The 24,746-nt window shown below is 47.9% G+C and overlaps 1 long non-coding RNA gene across 1 annotated transcript in view; it reads right to left on the bottom strand.

Annotated features, from left to right (window-relative positions):
• Window positions 1-24,358, bottom strand: part of LOC138514217 (uncharacterized) — a 349,307-nt gene extending 324,949 nt beyond the window's left edge. Inside the window, exon 1 of the long non-coding RNA XR_011281896.1 lies at window positions 23,985-24,358. This is a non-coding gene — a long non-coding RNA (uncharacterized lncRNA). The remainder of the gene's footprint in view (window positions 1-23,984) is intronic.
• Window positions 24,359-24,746: the final 388 nt, after the last annotated feature.

A 24,746-nucleotide genomic window follows, 5' to 3' on the forward strand; every position in this document is an offset into this window, starting at 1 on the left:
CTACAAACTATGTTTTTACAGCAAGGGAACTGTCTTGGTGGGATCAAACAAACAATGTAACAGAACCATACTAATTCCAGATCTCCCAAAAAGGCACTGCGGCGCTGATGGATTACTATTGGGCCTGCGGCCAGAAGGCATACTTGTACCTCCCTCCATCTTGGAGGGGCTACTGTTCGCTTGCAATGTTGCACTCGCCCCTGCTAGTAGTACCAGAAGAACACCTAAAGGGGGCATCCTTGCCTGATGAGGAACAGCCAGTACCCCTGACCACAGAAGTAATGCCCACTATGCCACCTCCAGATTTCCGTATCCTCCCTGAAAAGGAACGTCATGATCAGCTGAGGAGAACTAAACGGTCTTCAAATTACTTATCTGAAGAATCATCCGATCTGCTCACACAGATACCATATGAATACAAGCTTTATATTTCAGCAGAGACATTTTTTGCATCCTTAATACCCAGTATCCAGACATGAGCAAATGCAAAATGGCTCCAGATCGGTTGGTGGGAAATGATTCAACTGGCAAACGATACTGAGCAAGGGTTCAATGTCATAAAGGTTGAACTAAGGGCCCTAAGACTAATGCTTATGGCAAATAGGTACATGTTGGACCTTCTGACAGCAATGGAGGGTGGTGTTTGCATAAAGATCAGGCGTTCATTTTCCACATTCGTACCTTCCGAAGACGTAGAAAATGGGACATTGTTACACGTCATCAAGACTGTACATGAGCTAGGGGTAAAAATGAAGAAGGAAGCTAGGGTCAAGGAAGAGGACTGGTTCACCATGGCCTTCAACTAGATCCCATAATGGCTCCAAACAATAGTAAAGATGCTGGTCCCTATCATTGTGGTTATCCTGGTGATCTTCTGCATGTGCCAATTGGATCACCAGTGTTGTGCCAAAGCTGTGCCTAATAGTGCAATGATGATGGGGACTATTGGGAAAACTAATAATGAAGTACCTCTTGATACAAAAGAAGTAGAAATCCAAACTGAGCAACATGACAGCCCCGCACACCGCATGACCACCATCCCTCTTGGTGATGTAGTTGACAACTTATACGACACAACCATTGTACCTCCAACGGATCCTGAGAACTATAAGGAGGTGTGGGTAGATTTGGCGAGTGATGGGGGATGTATATACATGACCTGCATACCAGAACAGTATGCACAGCAATGGGAAAGTTTGAGGAATGTGTGCAGGGCATGGATGCCCATAATGGGAACATCCACATGGGACAAAGCAGAAAGGCTGTGCAAATGAGCAGAAATATGGGGGGAGAATTTGTTACTGTAGAAGTAATGAATGGGGGGAATGTTGGGATGGAAATTAGCCTATCCCACGCCCCTAGGTGCATCCAAATAAGGCAAAGACCTTATGAGGTGATATAACATACAAGGGGGGTGCCTTCGGCCCCATCAGGCCCTATGTGGGGGCTCTGTAGTGCTTAGAAGTAGATGCATGGCACTGGAAAACACATAGCCCTCAACTCCATTTTGTATAAGGCCCAGAAGTGATAAGCTGTAGGCTCAGGCCATTCACGTTCCTGGTTCACAGGGCCTAATCAACATTCTAGCCCCGCTAGAGCCCTATTCCGAAGGAAATTCACTTCCCCCTCATTCCTTCAGTGTTGTGAATCTTCCAAATGAATGTGCCTTGCAAGAGCGTGAGACAACATCAGGCTCTGCGCTGCATCCATTCATCTACACTAAACTGCCATTAGGCCTCTAACCCCCACCCAGCCAGGCTGGAGCCAGCCCCACACCACTGACTCGACCCTCAAACCATTTTCATTCCCTGATAAGCAAGCAAACTCCAGGTCCCAACACAAATTAAGTGTCCACCAAAGATGCACGGCTGTATTTCTTTCCAACATGAACACATATCCCTTGTAACACGAGGTACCAGGAGGGCTAAATTAAAGATCAAACCCCAGGGGGGAGACCTTGAGTGCGGGAACTGCAGTATCAATGAAGTCTCGAATATGTGGGTCAGCATGACTGCATTTTATCCTCCCTTCCTCCTGGCAACATTTCCCATGCTGCCCAAGTGCCTGCCACAATGAGTTAATATTCAGGCTTAGTATGTCCAGTTGAGATAGGAACAATGTATTAATGTGCGCCCCGACCTTCACCATGAGGGCCCAGCTGACCCATGTGGATCATGATCGATGGGGAACAACCAACCAATAGTAGCATGGCATCCCCTATGGCCATACAAAACTGCAATTATCAGTGGATAAGTGCAACCCTTCCATTCATTCATAAAGTGTTTCGTGCATGAAAAGCACTATCGAACATTCTTTCCAAAAGGGTGGCCCTATTTAAAGGGCATGTACTGTAGACAATTCACGGTGTATATGTTCAAAGTTCATTTATTACATTTATTCAAATTTCAATAAAAACCACATATAACCCATTGACATTTCATATATTTAAAAGCCAATTTTGATAATACACATCTCACATCTATAAAAAACACATATCATATCAAAACCAGTGATCACATCTCACCCATTCTTGCTCACATCCACTTCAATCCACATTCATACCATGCGCCATTCGTACTGTGCAAAAACCGCAATGCTAATAGCTCTGTTCTAAAAATAGAACACCCATCTATTAGGGCTAGGATTTTGTTGTATTTAGAAGGGCATGTTAAACATTGAGTGCTTCTTTCACAAAGTTAAACAAGGCAAGTGTTCAAAAAAACCTGTTTATGAACCTATGTCAATAGCCATATTTTTTGAAACTCAAAGCGGCCCGACTAAGAAACAGTAGGCGCTATGGTGTTGTCTACTCGAGTTTCGGGCACCACAACAGACGAAGAACTCTTTCTATCTGGTGCACCTCATCAGGACATACATTTCTTAATACAAAATACCAGTTCAGGTTAGCATAATTCAGCTTGATATGTAGTGCGTGTTATCCAGGTGCTCCATATGCAACTTCTTTCCATTAAAAAGAGATTCACACTTCTATAGGTCAGGCTGTGTTTCTGTGGAAATTGCCCAATTTGCGGGAAGACTGCAAGGAGCCAAAAGGTGCTTGGATTCCAACCGTTAGTGTTGCTGTCTTTCACAGAGTATGTTTCATATAGTGATTCAATTGTAGCTGCTGGTGGCTCTCTAAGCTTCCTTCCTGGGACAAGCTTATTCTATCTAGGGATTGTAGCCCTTTGTTTACACAAGGGTATCACATTGCAAAACTTCTTTGTTCAACACGAGTGGCAGTCTCAGGATCGGAGTCCCGTTTCCCCTGTCTTTATGGTTAGATCTCACCCTTGCATCTGTGGGTCCTTGTTATATGTGTCCACAGTTGCTCTTGGTTGTAATTCCGGCTGCAGCTGTACCTGCGTCAGGCATCCAGTGTGCACTTCCTACTAACGCATCCCCTATGGAGCAGGCCTATGTGTAGGGTCCCACCAATTGGTGGTACCAGTTTTGTACTATATGTGATTATGCTAATTGGCTTTTAAAGCTCTTGTCTGCATCAGAACTGGTGGAAGTGCTCTGGAGCTCCAGAGTCCTTTGCTGATATTTGTATTCTGTACAAATAAACATTGTTATCCTTGCAACGCTATCTCCTGGCCTATTTCCCTAGCGGGTTGTCTTTATTATGGAGTGTGCGTAAAAAGGGACTTGCCTTCAAAGGTTCAGGGAACATAAAAAGAGAGAATGGGCCTCATTACACGGTAGGCTATCAACGGGCCCGTTCTTAGCTCTGAAGTCCCTCAACGGGTCCCTTCCATAACGCCTGGTAAAACCAGCCGTTAGGGATGGGACCCGCTAAGGGACCTCGTAGTAGGGCCGTAAGGGATTACCGGCACCAGTGCCCTTACCGGTGCCGGTAATCCCTTACTGCCTACCGTGTAATGAGGCCCAATGTGTCTTGGGTTGACTGGGTGTGTGTAGCACATATGAACATGATGGGTGGATTGACGGATACAAGGTGAAAAACCTTTTGTTGAATTGGCCCACATTTTGTTTTTTGAACATTTTTCTGAAGCCTGTTCACCAGAGCTGCGCCAGTATGTTGTTGACCAGAACATTTTGGATCCCTTTAAGCTGGCCAGGCTTGCTGACAAGTGGGTCTCCCATTGGGTGTCCCCTAGGTAACCCAGTAGGAAGGACAAGGACAAAGAGAAGGGGACCTCTCAGAGGTCTGAGGAGTCCCAAAAGCATCCACAGTCGAGTAAACCTAAAGTTTGCTCTCCTAAGAACCAAAAATCTAGTGGGGATAAGTCTTTTGGGATGTTAGTAAGAGTAGCGACTCTCCTGCTGCAAAGCAGACTCCAGTGGATCCAGTACCATACCTCACATTCCTGGCACTTGTTGGGACTGTGAGGCTCTGGACCGCAAGAAGGATGACCCCAAGTGTAAAGGTAAGGCACTTGGGGTCCAGGCTATCAGCCTGACCTATCCTTGCTTCATGTCTGAGGTGGAGGCCACTGTCCTCCCCTCCTCTACAGGAATCACATTTGGTGCTGCTGCAGAGATTTCACTAGTGTCCCTTGGGGGCCTGGGACCAGTACACAGAAGTACTGGCTACTATCCCTCAAAACACCTGCAGTTTATTTAGAAGTATCCTCCTGAAATGCCAGCCTTCTACTGCTTTGAGAGACACTGGGGCAAGTGTGAAAGTGGTGGACAGGACCCTGCTCATGCCAGAGGACTATGTAGGTGCTCCTCTGAGAACTACCAGGTTAGCCAGTGGGCCTCCCAAATTACCCCCTGTAGCCCTTGTCACCATCATAATTGTAGACAAGACAGCAAAGCTTCCTGTCCTGGTTCAGGACAATGTGCCGGCCCACATTTTGTTGGGTAATGATTTAGTTGGGGTTGATCTCTGATGGACTACCCATGACTGCTGCTGCAGTCACTGGATCTTAGGTCACACCGGGTCTGACTGGTAGTCAGCTACCCAAGCCAAGAGGGAAACCCAAGGCAAGACGGAAGAGCAAGAAGGCCACCTCTGCGAAGGGGGCTCCTTCTCTTCACTCTGTTTCAGCAGCACCCACTAGGATTCTGTCTCTGGATGGGCTGGGTCTAGTGGAAACCCAAGGCTCAACCCCTGATGGAGAAGAGCAAGAATACCCTCCTGTGGTATTGTTTTTTGCATATTTAAGGAACTTTGGGTCTCACCCTAAGTTACTATTGGAATCCAGATGTGTACCCCTTGCTCACTATTCTGAGAGAGGCACAGCTCCACCCTACTGATGAGGTCCAACCAATCCGTATCACGTGTCTGGGGTTGCTGTTGGTACTCTTGTTCAGAGGAGAATTGATTAGCATTTCGGTGCTGGACTGCCTAGGGCAGGACAAAGACTGATATGTTTTAGATGGTTTATAGTCAAAATATCGAAAACAAAATAGTCGAAAGTCAAAATATCGAGAAACAAAATGTTGAGAAAAAAAAGTCGAATTTCTTTTTTATTACGTTTTTTATTTCGAAATGGGGGGGTGCCCCCAAACCCACTTTTTTGATTTTTTTTAAACTTTTTATTACCTTTTTTTTTACACGCGCGAGCCAAAAAATAAATATAAATACAAAAATAAAAAATGCTTTTTTTTGGCATTATTTTTTTGATTTTTTTGTTTTTCGACATTTTTTTTCTCGATATTTTGACTGCACACCGTTTTAGATATTTCTCCTCTGTGAAAGATAGTGAGCTAAAGACTCTCTCATAACTGGGACTAGTGTCCGGCAGAGGGACTCCCAGGACCCCCTTGTTTTTTGCATTTTTAAGTAACTTTGGACCTCACCCTAAGTTACTAGGGGAATCCAGACGTGGACCTCTTGCTCACTATTCTTAGAGAGGCTCAGCTCCACCCTACAGATGAGGTCCAACCAGGGTGAACACGTCTCTGGGGTTGCTGTTGGTACTCTTGTTCAGAGGAGAATTGCTTAGCATTGCGGTGCTGGACTGCCCTAGGGTAGGACAAAGACTGATTTGTTTTAAATATTTCTCCTCTGTGAAAGATAGTGAGCTAAAGACTCTGGGTAACTCTCTCGTAACCTGGACTAATGTCCGGCAGAGGGACTCACAGGACACCCCTTGTTTTTTGCCAGTGGTTGTCACACCATTTGAGAGGGTTGGCATCGATATTGTTGGTCCCTAAAACCCTCCCACATCAGGTGGACACCAGTTCATCTTGGTTGATCAAGCCATCAGGTACCATGAAGCTATACCCCTTCAGACCATTGCTCCCAAGGTGGTTGCCAGGGCTCTCCTGGGCATATATACCCGAGTTGGATTCCCTAAAGAGGCGGTCTCTGACACAGGATTCAAATTCATGGGCCTCATTCTGAGGTGGGCGCAAAGGGATACCGGGCACCGGTAATGACACTGGTGCCGGTAATCCCTTTGCGCCCTATTCCGAGGTCCCTTAGCGGGTCCCTTCCTTAACGCCTGGTTTTACCAGGCATTATGGACGGCACCCGTTAAGGGATACCGGGGTCAATAACGGTACCACAATTTGTGGTACCGTTATTGACGCCTTCCCCTTCCCATTGAGCCCAATGGGGGCTCAAATGGGAATGGGGAATGGCTTTCACAATGGGGACTTATCGGTGCTGCCAAGGTCGGACTGGACCGGTAAGTGTCCATTGAATGAGGGCGGACACGGTCCCGTTATTGGTGCTAGTCATGGCGCTAATGGCGCCATGACTAGCACCAACCTCGTAATGAGTCCCCATGTCTAGTTACATGTAAGCGATGTGGAAGGAATGTGGAGTAACATATGCGTTCTCCACCTCCTACCATCTCTAGACAAATGGTCTGGTTGAGAGGTTTAATAAGGCTCTCAATGACATGGAAATGGTTGCTGTTTGCCTTTAGGGAAGTGCAATAAGAGGGTGTTGGTTTCAGGCCTTTGAGCTTTTCTTTGGACATCCCGTGAGGGGGACCCGTGCCTTAGTAAGAGAATGTTTGGAAGCCTGTGTTAGGCCCCAGATGGAAGATGGCACAGATGATGGGCCAGGCATCAGCGAATCTTAGGTCAAGCTAAGAATTGAACAAGTACTGGCATGACCTTAAGGCCTCACAAGTGGATTGAGCTCTAGGACAGGCGATCCTTGTGATGGAACCTACCAAGCCTTGAGCTTTGGCTGATAAGTGGACTGGGCCCTTCAGGATAATCTCCAAGATGGGCGAATCAACTATCTGGTTGACATGGGAGTCCCTGGGGTAGCCCCTCAGGTATTTCACGTTAACAGGCTCAAGTCTTTCCACAGGTGAGAGGATGTATCATGTCTTCAGATAGCTTCAGAGCAAGAGGAAGATGAGAATGAGCCCCTTCCTGATTACAGCATAGCACACCTCAGGATGGGTCAGTGGAGGGAGTACATCGTTCTCCAAATCTGACACCAGAGCAGCAGAGGGCCTTCAGGTCGTTGCTCCGGCAGTATGTCCCTCTGTTCTCACTGATAACAGGCCTCATCCTGTGGGGCAGGCACAAAATTGACACTGGTGACAGTGAACCTGACAAAAGCATATGCTATCGGATGTCAGATACCGTAAAGAACCACATCCAGGCTGAGGTCACCAAGATGTTGGATCTGGGTGTAAATGAACCCTCAACCAGTACCTGGTCCAGTCCTGTGGTCCTTGTTCCCAAGGCAAGTTCCCAGGCAGGTACCAAGGATTGGCGGTCCTGTGTGGACTAAGAGGAGTCAATGCCATCACCAAAACTGACGCGCACACATTGCCCAGGACTGATGAGCTTGTGGACACCTTAGGTGCTGTCAAATTGGTAAGCACCTATGACCTTACCTCTAGCTATTGGCAAATAGCTCTGACGGACCAGGCCAAGGAAAAAACGGTGTTCTCAACACCTGAGGGGATCTACCAGTTTAGAGTCATGCCTTTTGGGTTGAATAATGAACCTGCTACCTTCCAAAGATTAGTCAACCATGCGCTCAGTGGGCTGGAGTCCTTTTGTGTGGCCTACCTAGATGACATTGCTGTCTACAGTTCCACCTGGGATGAGCATTTGACTCATTTGGATAAGATGTTGAAGGTCTTGAAAAGTGCTAACCTCACTATCAAGGCACCCAAGTGCCAGATAGCTCAGGGGACGTCACTTACCTTGGTCATGAGGTAGGAGGGGGTTGAACCCAACCGCTCCCTAGTAAGGTCCAGGATGTACATGCCTGGGAGACTCTCACTACTCAAACCCAGGTGAGAACTTTTTGGGCCTCACTGGGTATTACCGGAACTTCATGGTAGGTTATGGAACCATAGCTGCCTCTCTGACAGTTCTGACTTCGCCCAAATAACTGAGGAAGCTTAATTGGACGGAAGACTGTCAGAGGGCCTTTGTTGGCTTGAAGGACAGTCTGTGTAGGGCACCTGTGCTGTGTGCGCCTGATTACAGCAACCCCTTTATTGTTCAAACTGACGCCTGTGACCCCAGAATTGGAGCAGTCTTGTCCCAGTTAGATGACAAAGGGAGGGACCACCCTATCATATACATTAGTAGGCAACTCAAAGTTAGATAAATTAGCTGGGCTACTGTTGAAAAGGAATGTTTGAGTATAGTTTGGAGCCTTATGTATTTTAGGCCCTTCCTTATGGGGTCTACCTTCAAGGTCCAAACCGTCCATAAACCCGGTGAAAACCCTAAACTGCTCAGGTGGTCCATTAGCCTGCAAGGGCTAGACTTCACTATTGAGCATAGACCAGGTGACCATCTGGATGAGGGCGTCAATCTCGTGGGAGATTAAACCACCATAACCTCAGTCTGGTGGGGGTGACTGTGATGCTGGAAATGCATTGGAGGGACAGGACCTCCATGTCCTTGTGCTGTACTTCCTTATCATGTGTGTTCTGTGTTGTTTCCTGCACAGGAGTCCAGTTGGGACTCATTCCAGTGCAGCTCTTCCTCTATTTGGTTGTGTTGAACAGAGACCCTTGGGATACCCTTATGACACCCGTGGGTGGGGGTACAATCCTGTACTACTATTGTATGTTTTTGGGCACTTGTGTGTGGCCCACAGAGCAGGGTATGGACTGGTGGCAACTACATGCTGAATTTGACAGATGCTCTGAGTAGCCTCCATTTTGGGATACCCAGGCCCTGCCAAAGGATTCAGTGGATTCCAGATAGAATGAAAGATGGCCCCTGTGGCTTCTTGGTTTACATTACTTGTTACCTTATTTTCCCAACGACATGGGAAGCCCTGACTCTGTCCCTTCCCCCTGACTGGCTGTTGGTAGGAAGAACCATATATGGTATTGAGGGGAAGTCCAAGCCAGACTGGCTGGAGCCTTCCCAGTGACTGTATGTGGTGGGCACACCCATGGGGTGAGTCCTATGTGAATAGAGTGTGTGAGCAATATGCATTCCATGGTATGGGTGTCGGGTATCTGTGTGTGTGACACAAAGAATGAGCCAGCCCTGCCTGAAACTGATATGAATGCAGTGTGGTGTGCCAAAAGGCTGGGTGCTTGCTCCAATCCACATTCCTTGTAGTAGGTGTCTGGTTGGAAGTGAATCGCCTGAATGCGCTGTGAGCATGATTGGCTGCCTGCCTGCATGAATATCCTTCTGTCTGATTTGCTGACTGAGCTTGGCTCAGCAGTGTGAATGAGGAACAGATGTGTATATCTGGGGACCTCTCACTTCCCAATTTTGTTCAAAAGCTGAAGTTGAAACTTGAAGCTGCTTCTCCATGAAACCCAGCTGGAAAGAAGAAGTTATGCTGCTGCTTACCGTCAATGAAATCTGAAAGCTGTCGAGTCTGTTGAGGACTGATCCAAGAGAGGACCTGTCTAGGAGACCTCACTGCAGGCTACGAGGGAACATTGTGCAGAAGCTGATCTTCATCGAGGCACCCTGAATGCCAGTTCCGAAAAGCCCCAAAAAGCTGTCGATCGGAGAAGGGGTCCTCCGAGAAATCTTGAAGCAAAGCACCAGGACATCAAGGCCATTGAAGTTCATGACGGTTGACCAGGGTTCAGAGAATTTCCATAACCGATGGAAGCCCATCGAGTCATGTTGCCCAGAAGCAGGGACAGCTTGATGCCGTGCTGCTCGATGAAAGGAGCTGCACTGCTCCACCTTGCCTAAGAACATTAAACAAAGGGTTTCCTTGCCATCACCGTCGACCGCTTTGTCCCTCCGGAGAAAGTCAAGGACCGAGAAAGTCTGCGATGGGTTTCCTTCCACCTGAAGTCCACAAAGACGCTGATGAGTGAAGATCCGAAATCCAGCCATGGTCATTTCCCGATCGTCGATGCTGATGCCGACACCCGACGCCAGCTGCTGGGCCGACGTTCTTTACTGAGTCGTCTCTGCGGCACTTACATCGAGGTGCACCGCATGCCTGCCTCATCTTCGCAGGATGTTCTCGATCGATTGTCAACGAGCACCACAAAGTCGAAGCTGCTCTCTCAACAACAGTGTTCACATTTCTTTCAAAGGAAACTCGGCGCCCCGTGGCTCCTGCTTTAAAGGGATTCCACTCATGAGGGATCCGTCGATGAACCGTCGAAGAAGCTCTTCTAACTCAGGTACATTGGGATAGTTGAACATTTTTGACCAGGAAAGAAGACTATTTAAACAAATATGGACTGGGCTTGTCAATACTCTTTATTACAGGTTGCCGGCGGGGGGGTCCTCACTCAAAACATTCTGCCATTGTTTAACCCTCCTTGTCTTCCTTCCTATGATCTATGCTGATACACATTGTTATATGATTTGCTTGCCATTAGAACAGTCAGCAGTTGGTGCATTTTAAAAAGTATGGGACCACGTAGACATTGACCCTCATTACAAGTCAGGCAGTGGACCATGGTGCTATTAGCATCATGGTCCATGCCGGATTCCGCCATGGTGGATGGCGGAATTACCGCCCCATTCCAAGGTGAGTGGGGCGGTAATTCCCCATTCACCATTTGCCCTTCCCTATTCCCATTTTTGCCCCATAGGACATAATGGGGATGGGGAAGGCACTAATTACGGCACCTTAAATTATGGTGCCGTAATTAGCACCAAGGTCGCTTAGCGCCTTCGACTTTAACGCCTGCAAAAAGCAGGCGTTAAAGTGTGAATAAGGCGTTAAGGGTTAACGGCGCCGACGGCGCCGTTAAACCCTTAACGCCTGACTTGTAATGAGGGCCATTATGTATATTTGCCATATTAGAATTGCCAGAGTACAAAGTGTGTTATTAATAGATGTATATATTTTTAATCTTATTTTTATATAAAGAACTATGTTAGCACATAACATAGTGTGTGGACATTCCTTTGTGGGGGGCTTGGGGACTACACTGTACTTAAGAACCAGCCGCATCACCTCCTGAGAGCTTAAGCCTTGGTTGCTCGTCCATAGCTTCCCTCTAGAGAACCTTGGCTGGGGTGCTGTGTGCTTCTTCTCTGCCATATAGAGGGTAGGAGTACATATACCCCCTCCAGTCTTTACAGAGGCCAGTGAGGCACAGAGGATTAAGAATGGCAGGGGAGATGCTGAGAATGCAGAAGCTATCTTTCAGGCCCTCTCTCTACTATCACTACATAAACCTAATTATCTATTTGGTTTGTCTGGTCTATATGATCTACATATCTGTATATTCTCTATCTACATATTTCTATATATTCATTAGTTAGTTATTCAATCAATCTATTATTTGCGTTCCCATCCAGCCTTCGATCTACCGGTGAAGATGTATATATCTAGCTAGGCAGTTGCTAATATCCATAATTGTATGTCTGTCTATCTATCTATCATCTATCCTTCTGTCTGTTTTTCTTGCTGATCTATATGATCCATCTGCCTCTCATCTAGCTACCTAACTGCCTGTCTATTATCTATCAAACAATTCGTACATCAAGCTATCAAAGCTATTAGAGCTTGCTGCATGTCTACCTGCAATCTATCTATCTATTTATCTTTCCATCTATCTATCTCTGAGGAATTCGACAATCCGCATGTTAGATGTGCGCTCACCTGGGCTTTTTTGAAAGTTTATATGAAATTGAATGATGGTAGATCAACCTCTGGAATATATCTGTGGGGTTAATCTGCACACATTTTCCTATGCTCACTGCACAACATACATAGAGACCTGTGTACTCTGGGTGGACACATCCTACAGGAGCAGTACTCCCTGTCACATGTAGTTGAGATGTGACACCCACGAGTACATAAAGGCATCTCAAAAGTGGAGGGCAAAACCTTCTTCCTGCCATGGCCAGCCTAGTTAAATAACAAAGGCTCCATGGGTCTACCCTATCCTTTGTTGGCCCTGCTTGTGGCAGCTACGCATACTGATGAGAGTTAATTTAAGCAACCCCACAAGAGGCCTGGTCGCAGGGCTAACAAAAGACAGGAAAAAACCCAACATCTTTGATATGCATCTATGTCAACCTGAAGCCAGCTCCCCCCTCTTAGTATCAAGGGCAGTGAAATGTAATGTCAGGTACATGTGTTTAGAGTAGGCAACTCCCGCAGGGGGAACCCATTCAGAGGGAAAGAGTATGTGATTTGATGGATACAGAAAGTCTGTTCTCGCCACAAATTCAAGGGGGACCTGCCACATCATTCAGGAACCACAGGGAGCTCAATTAACCAGAGACCCTTTGATCCCCAACAGACAAGAAGATGGGTGGGATTTAGTATTACATGTCTTCACCCGTTTACCTTTTCTGTTACAAAGCACTCTGGTTATGACCTCATGCATACAGGAGATTGTTGGTGGGGACCCATGATTGATTCATTAAGGTAGGCTTAGCCTACACCAATCACTGGGGCCCATTTGGCTTTAAAAAGGGGTCGAGCCCTTCTGTTGGCAGATCATCTGAAGACTTTGTAAGGAGTAACAAGAAGAACTCATTTGGACCCTGGCTGAAGGTAGTCTGCCTCAAAAGATTACGCCAGTAAAGGAAGACCAGAGTTTTCAAAGAGGAAATCAAGATTTCTCCCCTAGACATCTCCCAGGGAACAGAGGGAGATACTGAACACAGAGGACCCTTCCAGCAGCGTCAGAACCGGTACCCAGCCAGCACACAGCATGCCTTGCTAGGCTCTGCAAGGGAACTTCTTAGGTGGGAAGTGCCAGAGAGTCTATGAACCAAACCAAGGACAAGGCTGGTGCCTGCAACACTCTCGTTTGCTTTGGGCCGTCTGCCTTAAAGGACAACACAAGCCCAGTGAAGAAGCTAGGAGGAGTGCACTGAGAAGCATCAACCAGCGTTCACCTTAAAGGACATTCTTGAGCCAGTCGAGCCCCGCGAGCTGCAACCGTCTGCACCACTGACTGTTGTCACGCTGCAGTCGCTAACGTCACCTGACACATCTGGACAAGTGCTTCAGACCGGTCAACCAGCACCGAGACAATGATTTCTGACCCCGAGCCACCGGGTAGGCCAGCCTGCAGCTGTCCGTTCTGTCTTGCTCGCCGAACAGCTTGCCGCCTCTTACCCGCAGCTGTCTCCCATCTTGAACTCTGTTGCAGAAGCTGCAAAATGCTCTGAAACCGACTTGACCCTGCCAAGCACCAAGAACTTCTACAATTACAAGGTACATTGTGGTTCTGTCCCTCTGGTCCTTCCCCAAAGGCCCCTAGTGACATTGTATGACCCATTGCTCCCTTTGTGCTGAAACCAAGTATCCTTGAACTCTTGCTATTAATTACTTTACTGACTACCCTCCTGTCAGTTTCCAGAATGCTTTCCTTTTCCTTCTTGAAACTGTGTGTCCTCTGCATTCCTTTACAGATTGGGTTGTATTTTATAGTGTGCTAGAACTGTCTGTTTTGATAATAATAAAGTAGATATTTGAATACAATCTTGACTGGACAGTCCCTTTTATCATTGGGTAATAATTGAATTTTTGCTGTGTTGCAACTAACCAACGATCCACGACCTTCAAGAGATAAGCCTGCTGTTCCGTCCACATTACCAAAATGAGACAAGGAGGTTAATAATTTGCTTTTGTTTCCAATCTGTTCAGATCCTTTCTGGTGTACTAGAGGTGTGGGGCTGATTGATGGTTTAGAAATCAATATTCATCCCTGGATCACTGGTTCCCCAGAAGTTGATTTGTCACCCCATCTGCCTTTTTTCTGTTTCTCTGTCTGATCTATATGAATTATATATATTTACTGTCTATCAATCAATATGTGTGATCTCTCTGGCAAGCCTATGTGATCTATCTATCTATCTGTCTCCCCTTGTGTCTGTTTCTCTATAAAGTCTGTTCTGTTTGACCTATATATCTGCCTATCATCTACGCACCTATCTAGCTTCTACCCACCAAGCAATGTGTATGTATCTATCAATCCTCCATGATTTTTCTGACTTTCTATCCATCTCGCCATCATCTATCTCTCTTTACTTTTTTAATCTTTATTTCATAGGAAAAAAAACAAATTTCATAAAAGTACAAGACACAGATATAAATACATGAACATTAAAATCATCACATGAGAAATACAATATTTTCAAATATTGAAACCTTCATATACATTAACTAATAATAATCTATCTATCTATCTATCTATCTATCTATCTATCTATCTATCTATCTATCTATCTATCTATAAATCTACCTATCTGTCTGTCTGTCTATCTACCATCACATCTATCTACTATCTATCTATGATCTATCTACTGTCTATCAAGCAATATGTATGCCTATCTGGCAAGCCTATGGGCCTCATTCCGAGTTGGGCGGTAAGGGTTTACCGGCACCGGTAAGGATGCCGGTGCCGGTAAACCCTTACCGCCCTATTCCGAGGTCCCTTAGCGGGACCCGCAAAGGACGTGTGGTCTGACCATACCTCCTTTGCGGGTCCTGCTAAGGGACCAGGGTGCTAATAATGGGCGTGCTATTTGCGGGCCCGTAATTAGCGCCTTCCCCATTCCCATTGAGCCCTATGGGGACTCAAATGGGAATGGGGAATGGTTTACTTAATGGGGACTTACCGGGACCTCCAAGGGCAGAATGAGACAAGGAGGTTAATAATTTGCTTTTGTTTCCAATCTGTTCAGATCCTTTCTGGTGTGCTAGAGGTGTGGGGCTGATTGATGGTTTAGAAATCGATATTCATCCCTGGATCACTGGTTCCCCAGAAGTTGATTTGTCACCCCATCTGTCTTTTTTCTGTTTCTCTGTCTGATCTATATGAATTATATATATTTACTGTCTATCAATCAATATGTGCGATCTCTCTGGCAAGCCTATGTGATCTGTCTATCTATCTATCTATCTATCTATCTATCTATCTATCTATCTATCTATCTATCTGCCCTTGTGTCTGTTTCTCTATAAAGCTGGTCTGTTTGACCTATATATCTGCCTATCATCTACGCACCTATCTAGTGTCTATCCACCAAGCAATGTGTATGTATCTATCAATCCTCTATGATTTTTCTGTCTTTCTATCCATCTTGCCATCATCTATCTCTCTTTACTTTTTTAATCTTTATTTCGTAGGAAAAAAAACAAATTCCATAAAAGTACAAGACACGGATATAAATACATGAACATTAAAATCATCACATGAGAAATACAATATTTTCAAATATTAAAACCTTCATATACATTAACTAATAATAATCTATCTATCTATCTATCTATCTTTCTGTCTGTCTGTCTGTCTGTTTGTCTATCTACCGTCACATCTATCGATCCGGCCTTTTTTTTATGTTTATCTGTCTGATCTATATGATCTATCTGCTGTCTATCAAGCAATATGTATGTCTATATGGCAAGCCTATGGGCCTCATTCCGAGTTGGGCGGTAAGGGTTTACCGGCACCGGTAAGGATGCCGGTGCCGGTAAACCCTTACCGCCCTATTCCGAGTTCCCTTAGCGGGACCCGCAAAGGACGTGTGGTCTGACCACACGTCCTTTGCGGGTCCCGCTAAGGGACCAGGGCGCTAAGAACGCCTTCCCCATTCCTATTGAGCCCTATGGGGACTCAAATGGGAATGGTGAATGGTTTACTTAATGGGGACTTACCGGGTCCTCCAAGGTCGGAATGACCCGGTAAGTCCCCATTCAGCCAGACCGGACCCGGGTTTGGAGGCAGCCGTGGTGCTAATGGCACCACGGCTGCCTCCAAACTCGGAATGACCCCCTATGTGATCTATCTATCTATCTATCTATCTATCTATCTATCTATCTATCTATCTATCTATCTATCTATCTATCTATCTATCTGTTTGTCTGTCTGTCTGCCTGCATGTCCCTCTGTCTGCTTCTAAGTGTATATGACCTATGTATCTATGATCTACATACCTAACCACATATCTTCTATCTATAAAGCAATAATTATGTCTAGCTATCAAACCTACATGGTTTTCTCCCTCCCTCCCTCTCTCTCTCTCTCTCTCTCTTTCTCTCTTTATCCCCCCATCCACCCTATCTTGCAGCTGGAGTCTACAGGCCGCCCTGCAAGCAGCCTGGTACCTGTTGGCCCCGTTGGTGTCCGTCTCGAAAAACGGTGTCATTTCCCGCTTGAACCACCCTGGAAACTACGGGTCCTCCTGCAATCAATGCAGGACGTAACGGTCACAGGACAATCAACGTGAAAGCTGCGGGACCGGAATCAACAGGCCATTTTGGAGCCAATGCAGAAGAACGGACCCATTCTTCTGCCACGGTAGGGTCTGCTCGCCCTTGTGTGCTCACCCTAGAATGTGTAGGTCCACTTGCAACCTGTGTTGCACCTTCGTGCCATGCCTCAAAGAGAACAGAACCAAATGGCACGCAGCCGCTACCCTAGACCGCTCGACTCATTAGACAGCAACATGCAGCTGGTAAATACGTGGCATGGGGCGTGGGGGCAGATAAGCCGAATCCTAGCCCTTACATCTACGCACGCTATCCAAGACCGCATACACATCAAGCCACGCAGCCAACGTTTTCCTTCATGGAGAATTAGTATGGTGTCATTTTGCACAATTATTTTAAAGGTCGGATAGTACGGGGCGCAGCTGTGAAAATTCGGAACGGCTCTCGTTACTAAGAGGAAATACCCCGCTGGGCAAAGCCCCAGAAACCAAGCTTACCGATCGGGACAGGAGGAATGGCGGGCGCTGTCCGCTGCAGCTGGTGCTGAAAGTGGAGCTCGCCCCGACGCCTGCAGTCCCTTCCGGATTCTGCTTTCCCTCGTGAAGCTGCACACTACACAGACTCTGGAGCTTGACGTCTTCACTGCATTTGAACACAGTCTCCGGCGCCTGATGCAAGTTTTGCAATTGCCCACTATGCAACCTCTGGAGCTGGCTGCCCTCATTGAATCTGCTCAATCTCCACATCTGCACATAACCCGTGGTGCCTCCTGTGTCTCCGGCAGCTGCACACTGTACAGCCCTGAAACGTGCTGCCTTCACTCAAACTGCACACAGCCCACTCCACCTCCTGCAGCTGCAGACACCAGATCTTCTGGAGCTTGCTGCCCTCACCGCGTAAGCGCACGGCCTCAGTGCATCTGGACACAGCACCTGGACCCTGCTGCATCTCATGTGGCTGTACAATACACCGCCACTGGAACTTGAGGCCTTCACTGCATCTACACACACCTTCTGGAGCCTGCTGACCCTCGGCAGATGCACATTACAAAGCCTCTGGTATTTGCTGTCCTCACTGTATTTGCACAGAGCTCTGGGCGCCTGTTGTGTCTCCTGCAGCTGCGCACTACACAGCCTTTGGTATTTGCGTCACACACCCGCTGGAGCCTGCTGACCCTCGGCAGACGCACATTACAAAGCCTCTGGTATTTGCTGTCCTCGCTGTATTTGCACAGAGCTCTTGGCGCCTGTTGTGTCTCCTGCACCTGTGCACTACACAGCCTTTGGTATTTTCGGCCCCCACTGCACCTGCACAAACCCGCTGGAGCCTGCTGTGACCCTCGGCAGATGCACATTACAAAGCCTCTGGTATTTGCTGTCCTCGCTGTATTTGCCCAGAGCCCATGGATCCTGTTGTGTCTCCTGCAGCTGCGCACTACACAGCCTTTGGTATTTGCGTCACACACCCGCTGGAGCCTGCTGACCCTCGGCAGACGCACATTACAAAGCCTCTGGTATTTGCTGTCCTCGCTGTATTTGCACAGAGCTCTTGGCGCCTGTTGTGTCTCCTGCACCTGTGCACTACACAGCCTTTGGTACTTGCGGCCCCCACTGCACATGCACACACCGACCTTCATGCAGACGCACACCACAAAGCCTCTGGTAATTGCTGCACGATATTAAAACACTGCAACTTGATGCCGTCACTGCACCTGCACACGGCTCCTGCAGCTGCACATTAAACCGACTCCACAATGTATAGTCCTTACGGCATCTGCACAAAATACAACTCCTTTCTCCTTTAGGTGCACAACGCACTTCCTCCAGGACCTGCCGACCTCCTGCCGCTGACGCACACAGGTTCTGCGGCCGAGCCCTTTGGACCTGTATTATTATATTTGCACACATGATGAAGGGCATGTAATCAGTCCTGAAACTGCACGCAGCACATTGACTAGGGTCTGCTGCACAGGGGACAGTATCAAGCATCTGCTTCCCTCCGGCGGGTGTCCACAGCACAGTCACTTGAGCCTGGCCTACCTCACCGCCTTAAGATGCACACTGCCCAGATTCTGGGGCCTTGGGAAAAACACAGCACAGGCTCCGGGGCCTGGCATGCTGCCCCTTCTTCAGCTGCACACAGGACAGATTCTGGGGCTCTCTGTGCTTCCCCGCCTGAAGATGACACTGCACAGATTCTGGGGCCTGGCATGCTGCCATTCCTCCGTATGTACCCAACCCAGAAATGAGACCTGGCGTGCTGCCCCTTCTGCAGATGTACACAGCACAGATTCCCCTCCAGAAAATAAACACGGCACAGATTTTAGAGTCTGGCATGCTGCCACTCCTCCAGATGCTGCCACAAAAGGCCCTGGAGGCTGGCCTGCTGCCACTCATTCACATGCACACAGCACAGAAACGGTAATGTTGTCACTCATTCAGATGGACACGACAAAGACACTAGGTATTGGCATGTTGCCACTCCTCCTGGGCCACCCAGCAGACACCTTGGGCCTGGCATGTGGGTTCTTCTTCAGATGCACAGAGCACAGAGTCTGGGGCTAGACGTGCTTCCTCGCCTGAAGATGCATACTGCCAAGACCTGGGGCCTGGAATACTGTCCCTTCTTCGAACGCACACACCACAGATGCTGGGGCTAGACGTGCTTCCTCGCCTGAAGATGCATACTGCCAAGACCTGGGGCCTGGCATACTGTCCCTTCTTCGAACGCACACACCACAGATGCTGGGGCTAGACGTGCTTCCTCGCCTGAAGATGCATACTGCCAAGACCTGGGGCCTGGCATACTGTCCCTTCTTCGAACGCACACACCACAGATGCTGGGGCTAGACGTGCTTCCTCGCCTGAAGATGCATACTGCCAAGTCCTGGGGCCTGGCATACTGTCCCTTCTTCGAACGCACACACCACAGATGCTGGGACTAGACGTGCTTCCTCGCCTGAAGATGCATACTGCCAAGACCTGGGGCCTGGCATACTGTCCCTTCTTCGAACGCACACACCACAGATGCTGGGGCTAGACGTGCTTCCTCGCCTGAAGATGCATACTGCCAAGACCTGGGGCCTGGCATACTGTCCCTTCTTCGAACGCACACACCACAGATGCTGGGGCTAGACGTGCTTCCTCGCCTGAAGATGCACACTGCCAAGACCTGGGGCCTGGCATACTGTCCCTTCTTCAGATGCACAGAGCAGAGTCTGGGGCTAGACGTGCTTCCTCGCCTGAAGATGCATACTGCCAAGACCTGGGGCCTGGCATACTGTCCCTTCTTCGAACGCACACACCACAGATGCTGGGGCTAGACGTGCTTCCTCGCCTGAAGATGCACACTGCCAAGACCTGGGGCCTGGCATACTGTCCCTTCTTCAGATGCACAGAGCACAGAGTCTGGGGCTAGACGTGCTTCCTCGCCTGAAGATGCACACTGCCAAGACCTGGGGCCTGGCATACTGTCCCTTCTTCGAACGCACACACCACAGATGCTGGGGCTAGACGTGCTTCCTCGCCTGAAGATGCATACTGCCAAGACCTGGGGCCTGGCATACTGTCCCTTCTTCAGATGCACAGAGCACAGAGTCTGGGGCTAGACGTGCTTCCTCGCCTGAAGATGCACACTGCCAAGACCTAGGGCCTGGCATACTGTCCCTTCTTCGAACGCACACACCACAGATGCTGGGGCTAGACGTGCTTCCTCGCCTGAAGATGCATACTGCCAAGACCTGGGGCCTGGCATACTGTCCCTTCTTCGAACGCACACACCACAGATGCTGGGGCTAGACGTGCTTCCTCGCCTGAAGATGCATACTGCCAAGACCTGGGGCCTGGCATACTGTCCCTTCTTCAGATGCACAGAGCACAGAGTCTGGGGCTAGACGTGCTTCCTCGCCTGAAGATGCACACTGCCAAGACCTGGGGCCTGGCATACTGTCCCTTCTTCGAACGCACATACCACAGATGCTGGGTCGTGGCATGTCCCCGCTACCACCTGTATCCACATCCACAATGTCTGAGTTGAAGGCGGTGTGGGGTGGCGTGGGGCAGGAGTAGGGGAGACCGGGCAGATCTAACAGGGCATCACGGATCTGACCCACCAAATCATGTGAGAAACACTTGCGACCCTTTAGTGTTGGGCGGGCAGCGTATGGATTTGGGCAATCCAGTTTGGGTCAGCGGGAAGCAGATTTATTTGATGCTGGGGTCAAATGGCGCTAGTTGATAGCAACAGGGCTTTCCCTCCAACAATGTGTCTTCTCTTACTCACCGAATTGATGTCAAAAAGTCTTCCTATGAGGTGTGCGGGTTGCACGTGGAACTGAGAACCCCACACACAGGGGTAAGACCACCGAACAAGTACCGGGGTACCAAACAGCTGGGCACTGGGGTCTCCGTCAACTCCCAAAGAGTGCCAAGGGGCTCCTACTGCGCTGCGTCTTGCACCCCAGCAGTCTACTGCAGTCAAAAAATGCTGCGTCATTTTACCAGCGTGAGTGGATCTTGTGCTTGACAAACATGGAGATGTCCCAAACACAAGGCCAGGCTAAGTAAATCTTCGCCACACGCAGACCCGGCACGTTCACAGAACATGGCATCCGACCCCAGTGCAGCCCCTGTGCAGGGGTGGTCACAGTACTTTCCCAACGTGCCCACCTTCTCTTTTCTTTTTTTTATTTTAAAAAGTAGGAATCCCTAAAATGCACTTAAAATAGACCTCTGACGCTGAGTGGATATGACAATCTCTTCGCGGGCTGGTTGCAAACCGAGAAACTGCTGTTGGTGCAATTGAAACCCAGTCAATTTACCGAAAATAATTCAGAGTGGTAAATTTCACCGAAAACCATAATACCGAAAAATACCAAAATAAATAAATAAATATATATATGGAAGTGGGGTAATGGGTTATAATGGGTCGGATGGTGTTAGGGAAGCCTTATAAGGATAAAAAATCAGGGGTTTTGGGGTATCCACCTAAATAAAAAGAAATGTGTTATTTTTCGGTATTTTGGTAGTGATGAAATGTACCATGTACCACTCGGGACATCGGTAAGATCACATATAACCGTGCAATTTTGATGCATGGTGTAATGGGAAATGGTGGAGCTGCTCTTGGTCGTGTGCACCAGACAGTTCACGGCAGGTTCTTTACAATGTCCTAGTGGAGATCAGTACAGCATCACATGTTTGCAATTGCGTGCCTGACAGATTCAAACCCTCCAAAACCCACCAAACAATCCATCCATCCACCCACCCATCAATTCACCCACCCATACCAACCCACCCATCCATAAATCCACCCACACATACACAGCCACCCATACCCACCCACCAATCCACCCACACACATCCATCAATCCATCCATCCATCCACTCGCCCACATCCATCCTATCTAGCATCCATTCATCCATCCACCCATCATATCTGGCATCCATCCACCCACCCACATCCATCCATGATATCTAGCATCCATCCATCCACCCACCCACATCCATAACTCCATCCCATCTAGTATCCAGCCATCCTTCCATCTATCTTATCTAGCATCCATCCACCATCCACATCCATCCATCATACTAACCCATCCATCCACCTACATCAATCCATCCCTCCATCCCATCTAGCATCCATCATCCACCCATCCACCCATCCACCTACATCCATCCATACATCATATCTAGCATCCATCCATCCACCCACATCCATCCATCCATCCCATCTAGTATCCACCATCCTTAAATCCATCTTCACCCATCCTATCTAGCATCCATCCATCCACCATCCACATCCATCATACTAACCCCCATCCATCCACCTACATCCATCCATTCCTCCATCCCATCTAGCATCCATCCATCCATTTATCCATCCACCCACATCATCCAGACATCCTATCTAGCATCCATCCACCCACATCCATCCATCCATCGACGCTAGCATCCATCCATCCACCCACCCACATCCATCCATCGAATCTGGCATCCATCACCCACCCACATCCATCCATCCCATCTAGCATCCATCCACCCACATCCATCCATCCATCCGTCCGTCCGTCCATCCATCTTCACATAGGAGATTACTCTTGCTTTTTCGTCTGATGAGATCTGAAATTCTGTTCAAAACTGGGAGTCACTGCACACAGTGGCAGATGTGGCTTGTTCACAATGCCACATGCTGCGTCCGGGTGTGTTTGCCATTGAGCATTGTGACCTTTACAGTCCGCCCCGAACACAGATAGAATTCACACATGGCTCTCACAGACATATGCAAAAGCAAACCCACCAATCACGCTCTCGAAATCCCCCTACATTTCTTTCACACTGGATAATTGTCGTAAAGTACGTATGCATGGATTCACCAACACAATATGCACCCAGAAAATGCAATACCCATGTCTTCCCAGCGCCCCATCTTTCTTTCTGTAAATCGCACACAACGAATCCGTCTCTCACTCACACACTTACATTCACGCTTTCAAGGGGAGTAATAACATGCACAATATTACACATGCACATAATCAGAACCAGGTGATTAGATAGACAAGCTACACACGGCTGTGCAACTCTACACACACTCATACACACACACACGCCTGTTCAGAATCTCACACACCTTAAACATCTACAGTCTAACACTCCACACTGACATACTCCATTTTAGGTTATATACACGCGCAGAATCACATACACCCAAGAAATCACACACCCAGAAGTCTAGAAATACAAAAGTCTCAGAATCAAACTCAGAAATACATCATATCAGATACAAGCGTGTTCAGAATGTCACTGAAATGTACAGAAGAACGCACAGCTGCCCACAAAGATGTACACGATGTTGACTCAAGGAATACTATATATATATATATATATATATATATATATATATATATATATATATATATATATATGTATATATATACACACACACACACACACACACACACACACACACACAGGTATATAAACCAAGTAAGTGTTCTGAAAACCCGCTTTATTGTATTTTTTTTTGTAAAACATGTTTTATGAATCTTTTGCCCCTATACTTTCTCGATTTTTTTTTTTAACTGTAAAAATAACTATTTTACAGGGAAAATCTACAGGACATGGAGCTCATTCCCCACTGGTGTGCACAGCGAAGAAGATTGGGAGGGAACAACAAGCCACGGCACTTCATGCTCGCAAAGTAACACGCCTGTCTGCTCACCGTATCCTATCACAGCGCAAAAGAAATAACGCCTTCGCGGTGAAAAATAAAGCGCGCAATCCCATGGCTCCTGCGCGACTTAACGCGCGCAGTGCAGACATACGTTTCAGAGCAATACACGCTGACGGATGACAGGCGGACCCTTCATGGTTTAACAGATAGATAAGCGTGGGGGGGGGCGGAGGGGAATGAAAGGGCCGGGAGAAGCCATGCACCATGGTCCATACCTCACCTTCTGCTGTGGGCTCCCGCGAGCGGCTTCCTCCCGTGCTCCAGTATTCTCCAAATAACACATTCTGCAGCAAGAAGGCGCTTCTCCATCTCCAACCCTCACACCTTGCCCCCAGCGCCACCCAGGGCTCCTGCGGGAGACAGGGGGGAACCTCCACCGGACTCTGGCAGCCCTGCCCCCTCCTGGAGACCCACAGAGGCTATAATTAGAACAAGCACAAACAAAAAACACCCACCCCCTGATCCCTCCGTTTCCAGGGGTGCACCCGTCGTCCGGTTCAGTGAGCACTGCGATAAAAATACACCCACTACCCCTTCTCCCGTCCGAAAATAAATGCAGGACCTAATGGGAACGCTCAATTCCTCCAGTCTGCTATTGACCTGCATTGACGTCATTGCGTCATTAGGTTTCCCCTGGAAACACTGGAGCGCTAAAAATAGCAACACATTAATTCAACTCTGAGAGGCAGGGGGAGGCTATTTGTAATCCAGCACAAGCCCCCCTGCACTCACTCTCTGATTTCGGGGTGCCTCCCACTCCTCTGAGGGGTGGAGTTGCCACCCCTGCCCCCTTCTATTTTGGGGGCCAAAGAAAGCAACGATGTATACATTAATATGTATAATGCAGACACGTACCTATATATAAATATATCTTGGGAACAGATAGACCTCACTGGCTTCGTGAGATCTTTTTTTTTGTTGCTGTTCCAGACTCAGTCTGCCATTGAGGGAGACGTGAGGAGCCGAGCCCGTGGGTTATAAA

The sequence above is a fragment of the Ambystoma mexicanum genome, chromosome 12, assembly GCF_040938575.1.
Source record: "Ambystoma mexicanum isolate Mex_15411 chromosome 12, UKY_AmexF1_1, whole genome shotgun sequence".
NCBI lineage: Eukaryota > Metazoa > Chordata > Amphibia > Caudata > Ambystomatidae > Ambystoma > Ambystoma mexicanum.